Consider the following 9,928-nt stretch of genomic DNA (forward strand, 5'->3'; position numbering starts at 1 on the left):
GCCACTTTGTTCCCATTGCCCCTTGCCTCAGAAAGTGACTGCAGCTCAGCCTCTGCACTTATTCAGACAGGGAGGGGAGAAAAGCGGGTGGCAGGGCACGTGTCTGGATGACTCTGAGGTTGCACCCAGCCTACTGAAAGCCAAGAATCATAGAATCATAGAATCATAGAATGGTTAGAGTTGGAAGGGACCTTAAAGATCATCGAGTTCCAACCCCCCTGCCATGGGCAGGGACACCTCCACTAGAGCAGGTTGCTCAAAGCCCCATCCAGCCTGGCCTTAAACACTTCCAGGGATGGGGCATCCACAACTTCCCTGGGCAACCTGTTCCAGTGCCTCACCACCCCCACAGTAAAGAATTTCCTCCTAATATCTAATCTAAATCTCCCCTCTTCCAATTTAAAACCATTACCCCTTGTCCTGTCACTACGCTCTTCAACTCACTCTCTGGGCTTGCGCGCGTGAGCAGAGACCGGGAGGGTTTCAGTAATAGCGAAAATCTCAGATTTGTGTAGGAAATTTTTACTTTTAGCCTTTTACTTTCCTCCCCCCCGCCCCGCCTGTGACTCAACGCCGTCTCCGCACGGCAGCGTAACTCCAGGCACACAACCGTCCTCCAGATATTACAACTGTCAGGCAAACAGATTGCTCACTCCATCCCATGCTCGGCTGAAAGGATTACAATATAGATTAGGATCAGGATTGCCTTCCTCATGTTCTCAGCCTCAAAACAGGTGTAAGGGGAAAACACGTGAGGGAAATTATTTGCCAGTTGAGAATCTCTCCAGGAGGAATTGTTGGATAAATGCTAACTGGAGATTGGGATCAGGCAGCTGCTGAGCTGGGCTTTTCCCACTCTGAGATATTCTGAGAGCAGCATTACAGGCTGCAGGCCCGTGCAAAGCAAAAATGCCGTTGCATGCGGGCATGACAGTAATTGCCCGTGCACTCACACGCTGCGTCCTGAGCGACTCTGGTAAAATGGTAATAAAATAATGGGAAAAAAGAACTGAGCTCACTCCTTTACCAGGGAAGCCGACAGCATACAATACCCGCTATTGGAGATGGGTTAAAGAACAGAGTTAAAAGCCTGACTGCAGAGCGAGATCCCAAGGATTCATGCATCTATACAACCTTTTGTTCAGGTAATCCTGCATATGCTGAGGTTGTTTGAGAACTGCAAATGCAAAGAAAGAGCCACAGGTCCGAACTCAATCCGTATTATCGAGAGCCTGGCATCTTTGTTACGGAGTATTACCTCCAGCCTGCATGTGTGGTATATCGATTTAGGTTCTTTCCTGTAAATACATCTGTGCTGGAAAGCTCCGACTGGATTCAGCATGTATTTCTCACCTGCTTTTTTCAGCTGGATAGACTTAAGCAAACTGAGATCATGTGACTTGCCAAAACCACCCAGTGAGTCACTGGCTCAGCCCAGATTAGATCTCAGGAGCTTTCTAGCTTTGATCTAGCCACAAGACCACATGGCCTCTTTCTATAGTCTTTGATGAAAGGCTACATAAACACACATAAGGGAGTTTACTAAATTTTTTCGGAGGTTCTGAGAAAAGTTTTGCCCCTGTGGCAAGCAAAATTGGAATGGGCTATAAACGGGTGTCGTGCACGTATCTGCTGGAGTAAAAAAAGTAACAGGGAGAAATGTATATGTCCGAACACCCGAAAGAAAAACTCTGTGCAAACGACAACAGAATGCTCTGGATAATAGTGCTGTGGGTGTTGTACCTGCCATATGGGTCTTTCCACAAGAGCTGGTTACCTTATAAAGAGACGTTGTTGCGTCATCCTTCAGAAAGTATAAACACATTAAGCAACGTTATTCTCTAAAACATCAACACATGAGCTACTTACAATGGACTAAAAAGTCATTGTTGCTTTGAGGATATATTTGTCCCAAGTGATTCATAACAATCTGTGGCACTGAGGCTATGAAGACTTCTAAAGGATGCCTCCACTTCCAGGCAAGTATCCACGGAAACAAGCCCACAAGTTTGCTTTGTTTGCCTCCTTTTACCTAGGATAACCTTTTAAGCTGCTTTGTAGAGAGCCAGGCTTCCCGGCCGAAGCAGATGTCTATCCCCTCCGGATGCTGGACTTCTCTTTCTGTACCTGCTCTGCTGCTGACCACCCCAGCACCCTCCCGCGGGACGGGCAGCGGTGCCCTTTGGTGGGGCCGGATGAGGATGAGGACATCTGGGTGGCAGTAGCTTCTATAGTACAGTACTAACGTGGTTCCAGAGGCAGCTGCCAAGAATTGCTTGCCCATGCTTGCCTGCGCCAGGAGATGCATGGAATGACAAAACCGAAGCTAGTGGAGTGCAGGGGCCATGTCACTGCGACCCGGGGATTTGGAGCAGGACCCAGGAGCAGCTCAGATACCCTCGCACTCTCAGGGTGGGCAGCTCAATTAGGCAAAGGCCATCTTCTGGCAAGCAAAAGCTCCATCATGATCACCAATGCCAGAAGATTGTTTAGGCCTGTAAATCAGCGTTTTCTTTCTTTCTTTCTTTCCCCCACCCCTGCTCTGGCCTCCCTGTCCCTCTGCAATCAGTTCTGACATGTAGGGAGACATCCTGTAATATTCTGGATCCCGGGTAGCCCCCATGGCTGCCTGGAATGTAGCTCTGGGTTTTCAGAAAGACCCACGTCATTAGGGTAAACCAGCGTGTGTGTGTCTGTGTCAACACATAACAAAACACATTGTATGCACCCTGAGCTCAGGAACTAATACGTGCTCTGGCAGGAAGAGCTGTACCAGCAAGAGCACAGGGTCATAAGCAAAGGCAATATTGTCTCCTGTGGGACTAATAAACACAAAAGACAAAGCAACTGTTTACTGTACTATTGAGGGGGCTGTTTGGGACATTGTACTGGGGAATGCGGCAGCTACTGTCACACGGTCTTTAAGCACAGGTAAATGTTCAACCTGAAAAGCACACGGGAACTCAATTCCAAACTGTACACAGGTGTTCTGGGCACTGAGGCAAGCACATAGCCGAGGCACGTCAGAGAAGCTTGTCTGCTGTCCTCCTCTCATACTGTTATTAGCTCGTCCTGCCCTCTTGTTTTGAATTAATTGAAGAGCACGCACATTGACTCACGCTTTCTATTGAGATCGTTTGTAGAGATGCAGAGTCAGAACCTCTCCGATGTCCTGGGAAACCCAGGACCTCTGTGCTTCTTCACGAGGACTGGGCTCTGTGCAGCTGCCAAGTTCTAAAAGCCTGCACAGCATTTGTGCCCAGTACCAGCAGGAAATGTCTTCCTTTTGGTACTGCAAGTAACGAGATGTGATTTATGGAGTGAAGTTCTACTTAATAAAACTGGAAATGAGATACTGATGGGTGGCTGTGGAAAGACCACCTCACTGCACAAGAGAACAGGGCATTCAAGTCCTCCAGTCACCACTTCACAGCTCAGAGGAGGAAACCCCACCAGGATTTTAATTCACTGTTAGTTGGGTCACTTCATCAACCCAACAGCAGTTCCCCAGAGTTTAAAAAAATAGGGGTTCATTTCTTAAAGTTCAGCCAGCTCTGGCTAACTCAAAAGAGGGACTCCTTCTGACAGAAATGGAAGGACTAATCACTCAATCAAAAATTTAGAAGTTGTTTTTGTACCACAGATTATAATCATACTAGATTTATCTCATGCAAGTAGATTAGCCTAATTATCAGCCTATGTTGCAGTGTGCACACACACGTTTGTGAACGTAAACACCCATATATTTCTATATTCAGAAATACACACGAGGTTGAACCCAAAACCCAGGTGGAGGTTATTGCTGTGTGTGGGGAGAAGGATCTCCACATCTGTGGTGCTGGACAATCTCCACTTCATCAATGGTTTTTGATTCTTCAGACATCTGGGCTTTTCCATAAAGATGGTATCTGGGAAGTGGAGGATTTGGCAAAGCTTGTGGCGGTGGTGGAACAACAGTTAAGCCATAGACAAATGTATGGCCTGGTAGGACTGGAAGAGATTGCATTGGAGATTGGGTTTCTGCCAATGAAACATTAGTAACCATGGGGCCAGTTATGCCCTTGTGACCTTGTGGTCAAATTTCTAGCTGTAGCCTCTTCAGGAGAAAATCCAAGTGATGCTGGTGCCCTTGCTGAAGTCAGCAGACCTGAAGAACATGTATCATTGTCAGAAGCCCAAGCACACACTGACAAACTTTGTCACTTCTTGGAGACACAGGCTGGTACATCACATTACTTCACTGTGACTGATGGAACTGAGACCTCTGCGGAGCAGCAGAGAGCACCGTCCTGGAGACAAAGATCACTGACTTTTTTTTAGTAATGACATGACTGAAGGCCTGCTCACCATGTCGAGGGTGGGTTAAAGGCACTCTCTCACTTCAGTGTCATTACAACATGTTGTGAAGAACACATTGTTCTTTGGTGTTCCCACTTCATACAAATTATTGCTAACAACAGGACCATTTTTTGTGGTCCCCTTGTGCCTGAGTTTTCAAGGTTGTGCTGTGTTTATGTGTGTGTGCGTGTGCACATATTTAAAGCAGTTCTGGCATAGCTGACTGGGAACGTAAATGTAAAATGAGAAATGTTAATGAGAATTGGAAATTATCCAAGAAGATTCTACTGGATGTTCAAAAATCCATGATATCACAGAGATGGAAAAGAGACGTGGGGTAAGAAACAGCCTGTTTAAAAAGAGATGTAGAAAGAGCAATATAACATGAAGAAATGATGCATAAAGTATGCAAACCCCCCCGGGAGATAGAACTACAATAATTATAAATTACAAGTTAAAACAATGTAAGTCATTGATAAAAGGAAACCAAAGGATTAATAGACTATCAACAGCCAGTGGAGTGAAAGAAATGCAGAAAACATTGAAAAAATCATGTCAGGAACAATGCTGCCTCCTCTTCCAAACCCATCCCCATGGCAGTATAGATCAATTGCTAAATGCAGATGGTAAAATCATAAACAGTGGTGTAAAAAAAAAAAAAAAGTGTTAAATAGCTATTTCTGCTCTGCATTTGGAAAGGAGCAGGATATTCATCCCATACGATGTTGCAGATAGAATACAGCATTTACCATCTGGAAAAAAGGAGGATGTGAGGCAGCATCTGCTAAAATTAAACATTTTTCACATCATCTGGGCTGGCTATCTTTGCATCTTAAAGGAGCCAGCTAAAATGCTCGGTGAAGCTTTATATTTACAAATCTGGAAAAATTCCAAAGACATCAGGGACTGCTAGGGTAGCTCCAGGACTTAATAGGCATCAAAGGGACACTCTGGGAAGAAACAGACTGGATAACGGGACAGTATCCCTTGACGCAGTCGCCAAAAGTTAATTTAGGCCTCCAGCAACAAGGCATTAGAGGCTAAAAATAAACCCAGTGCTAATCAGCAGGGTTTGGTGGAAGGTAAGTCTTGTCAAAGAAACCTGTTGTCTTTTTCTTCAGACAAGATTAGAGATCTGGTTGACACGGTATTCTTGGCTTTCTCCACCACATGACAGTTTGATTAATGAGCTCCCATTATACAGGATGAATAGGGCACACACTACCTGGATTAAAAGTTGGCTGAGTGACAGATGTAAAAAAAGTAGTTATTAATGGGGAAATAGCAGCAGGCCAGGGATGTTCGAGGAGGTGAAGTCAGCCCCATGGAGCTCAGTGTTTCTGTAGCTTCAGTCTGGGTAACTCAAACATCTCCATCCTACAGTAAAGGGTTAGAGACCCTAATGTTGCACATTTATCTTGGCAAGGTCTTGTCTGTTTGCACAGTGCTAGGATACACCTGAGCAGTTACCTCCATTATCCAGGTATAAAAGCGAGGAGGTAACAGAGACGGGCTGCTATTTTAGGAAGCTATGAGAAGCAGTGGATGCAGAGAAACCAGCTGATTTCTTAAGGGGCAGTTTGGGCAGGCGATATCAAATTTCTGGCCTGACAAACCCACCAAGGCCATCAAGCAAATCAGTAGCAGAGCTGGGAAGAGAGCTCAGCAGTCGCTGGCTCCGGGCCTGACCCGGGATGACTCACTTATCTTACACATGTTGCATCTTTTCCATGCGGGGAGCAGGCATTGACATCAGCACAGCCCAAAAGAACTTCTCCCACTGGCCAGCACCGACTGTTTGCTCTCTTCCCAGCACACGCATCAATTTCCACCAACAAGTAACTGGAGCAGCACTTTATTTAAATAAAAACAACAGCCTCCTCCAACATTAAATGTTTAATAGAGGAGTAAAGAAACAAGTTCTTGTATGCTAACGTGCTCATCAAGTTTTTGCTCCAAATTTATCACTTCACTTGCTCTGTTGTCCCTCCTGACAACTTGACCGTTCAGAGAAAATGTCAGCTTGCAGGGTACCACACAGGCTGATGGGACTGTTAGACACAGTCTCAGGAAGAAGTCAGGTAAGGTAAACTTTATTATGTGCATTAATTTCTTGTTTCTACAGCTGGAAGAGCAAAAAGCTTGCGTCTCAGTTTGCCAGTACCCCATACTGGTATCAGCAGCAGCTGGTACCTGGTTTACTGCTGGGGTCTGGCTGTGAGGCTGCAAGCGGAGTCCTGTTCTGTCCTGGGGATGCTGGAGAAGAAACGAGGAACCCCTTGGAGATGCAGTGCTTATGGCAGTGCTGCTCTGCACCCTCTCTTCGAGTGCTGCTCCCTGCCAGGCTTGTGCACAGCAGGGAGAGCAGCAATAGCTGTTCTGAAGGTGGGGGTGAAATAGTCTTTATAAAAAAAAAAGAAGTGGGAAATGAGGTAAAATAACTGGCTTGCGAATATTTTATTATATGTTGGAAACCAGCAAGATTCATTTTATTTCCTCTGCAGTGCCTCTGCTTGACATAGGAGAGCTGCCAGCTATGACATCTCCCCCAGGATCAACAACCCAGAGAGCAGGAATAACCGACAGCTGGACCCATTTGGGCTTTTCCTGAAAAAAAAACCCACCCAAAACTATGATTAATAAACAAAACACAGGGCAGAAAGCGTCATACTGGGGATGCTCGGGGAAGGGCAGGATGCAGCGCTGGGCTCCTGTGCCTGCCTCCTTGACCAGGCCATTTCTCACCCTTGAGGAAGGCAGGTCCCTCCAAAGCCAGGACAGTTACTGGTAGAATTGGGGACAGCTGCAGCACCAGTGGCAATGAAGATGTGGAAAGAAGTCCCCTCTGGCTCGCCAGGGGCAGGGGAACTGAAACTCAGCGCTTGCCCACACAGCAGCTGAGGTGCCGAGCTCAGAGGGCAATCAGAAAGCCCTACCTGGCTGCAGCCCTGTAACAGTATGTCCTGGCATTTGCTTTTATCAGTAACAGCACCCTCCATGCTGTAATTACATCCAATCGCCCGGGAAAATCAGCAGAAACTGTAAACTCTCCAGCAGTACACCTGCAATAAAACCTAGCTTTGCAGCTGGCAAACCCTGCTGCTGCCTCCTGAGGTCCTGGCACAGGACTGAACCCCTGGATGCCTCATTATGGTGGCAACGGCTTGCTTTTTCTGGAGACCCTGGCATGCACCCACCCAGATCCCATCAGCTAATGCCAGGAGCACACTCAGGGCAGTAACCAAAAGAGACATGGTGGGGCTGAGAGAGTGTCCTGGGGACCCTCCATGTCCCCACCTCCATGGAGGCCTTGCTGGCAGTGTGCTGGGGACCAGGGCACTTGCTGAGGTGTCCCAATACCCCCATTTGTTCACTCACCACACCCTTGGGTGAGGAAAGCCTTATTGTTCCTGGTTATCTCAAAATTGCCTGCAATGCCAGCCAGTATGACATGATGCACAGTGGAAAAAATTAGCCAGGACTCATTTCTAAAGGGTGGAGGTGGAGACCTCCCTTCCCCATCGGTTGACACTGGGACGAAGCTGCAGAATTTACCACCAACGTGGGTACCGCCAACATGCGCTGGCTCTCCTGTGTGGTTGGTGGTGAAGGGGCTGCCATCCTTTTGCCACTCTTACACTCCTGGAGCATCCTGGACAGACCATCTGCCTTCCCAGAGGATTGGGGTAGTTTCAGAGCCTGCCTGCCCCTTGACATCCACTAAGAGGGCCTGGCAGCATTTACCTGTTTTCCCAGAAACTACTTAATTTCTTCCTTTTTCAGGGGAAGGGCTGATAGCTCCTGGCTGAATTAAACCCTTGGGGCTCAGCTGTCAGATGAGTGGTCACATACTGTCCTTCACAAACCAATGGCCAATCCTCTTCCCTGCTCTCAGGTTTGAGTGGGAATCGCCCTTTGCTGGAAGCATGGTACTACAGCACCTGACACATGAAATGTGCACCTGAAATGAAATTTAAACGTAATCAATGTGTGTCTCTGTGTGCTGGCTCCTGATTGAGATCATTCACTGTGAGAGTGGGTAGGGGGTCCCGGCGCCAATATTTTTCCTCTAGGCAGAGCTTAACACAAATTGCAAGAGCACGAGATTCATGAGAGAGTCCCGGAGAGGCAGCATTTCTCTGTCTCCAGCTGGTGCACAGATGCCCCAGTATGCTGCATGCTAAGACATCTCCTGCCATATTTGTAAATAATACTAATTACTGTGAGCTCCTTCAGAAGCACTAGAATTAGAAGGAATAAAGAGTAAACTCCAGAGTCCTCCTCCTGAGTTGGATGCCTGGGTTAAGCAGCCGGTGTTACTGAGCTCAGAAAACTCAGCAGCTTCAGTGGTGCCTCAAAGCCCCAAAGATGAAATGCAGCTGGCGGGGCAGAGCTGGGAGCCCCTCACCTGGGCTCAAGGCCTCCCTGAAACTCCTCAGCAGTAGAGGAGAACATCAAAAGGCTCAGTTCTGAGCTGAGGAGTTCAGATGAAAAGGCTTTTCCTTGTGAAGAAGCAGCAGGAAGCGGAGGCTCCTGGGGAGGTTGTGGGATGAGTAGCCCTGGGGTTGACAGCAGCCCCAGCTTCGCAGCCATTGAAAGGGACTCATGTGGATGCGGGCTCCAGAGCTGAGCTGTCAGATTAGGAGTTTCACGGGAGCCAAACATCAATGAAATCCATGAATCGATATGGAGGATGCAATCAGTCCCTTGCAAGGCTGCAAAGAGGCCAGCAGCAGCTAAGGTTGTGATGCTGAACGCAGGAGGCTTTGTTTCTGCTACCACAAGGCTGTGTATTTTTTCCAGATTGTTTGGTGCTGCTTTTTTCCTTCATCATAGAGAGAAAAAAAAAAATCGATAATTTTCAAAGGACATGATAAAGGGCAAAGACCCTTCTTTTTTGGGGTATAAAATATATATTATAAAAGAAATCTAATGCTTATGGCAAAATACAATCTCATTCATTCATGGGTCAGGCACAATTGAACCTTATTTTTGCCCAAGTGCCAAGATTAATTTAGGTTTGTGCAGCTGAAAACTTGTCAGTCACTGCCTCAGCCACATGCCTTAACCACGGGCTCTCCCTGACACTGACGCTTCATGCTGTGGTCAGTCCTGCGGTGCTGCCCGTGGCGTGGAAATAGCTGGGGGAGCTCCACAGGGTGAGTTTTGCAGCCTGTGCGGAGCTCTGGCTGAAGGCAATCAGTCTCACAATGACCCGGTTGCTCTGACATGGACATGACCAGACCGTGGTGGCCAGGAACTGCACCAGGAGATGGGTGTGGAGCAAGAGCACATCTATGCCATGAACAGGGGTTCAGCGTGGGTCTGCCTGAGGTAGCTGAGACCCCACAGGGCACAGCGAGGGTCTGGCCGGCTCTGGGTTGGAGAAGCCAGGCTGTATTTACACGGTGCCGCCTAGGAGCTCCCAAGCCCTGGCTCTTGGCAGCTACACCCTGATTTGTCTAGACTACATCTGGACTTGACCTGGCTCCTGGCCAGCCCGAATGAATCTCTCAACACTGTGCTTCCTACACATCCAACCCTGGGATTAGCATTGGCAGAAAAAGCTCCCATCTATCTGCAACAGCCA

Source organism: Numenius arquata, chromosome 3, assembly GCF_964106895.1.
Source record: "Numenius arquata chromosome 3, bNumArq3.hap1.1, whole genome shotgun sequence".
NCBI lineage: Eukaryota > Metazoa > Chordata > Aves > Charadriiformes > Scolopacidae > Numenius > Numenius arquata.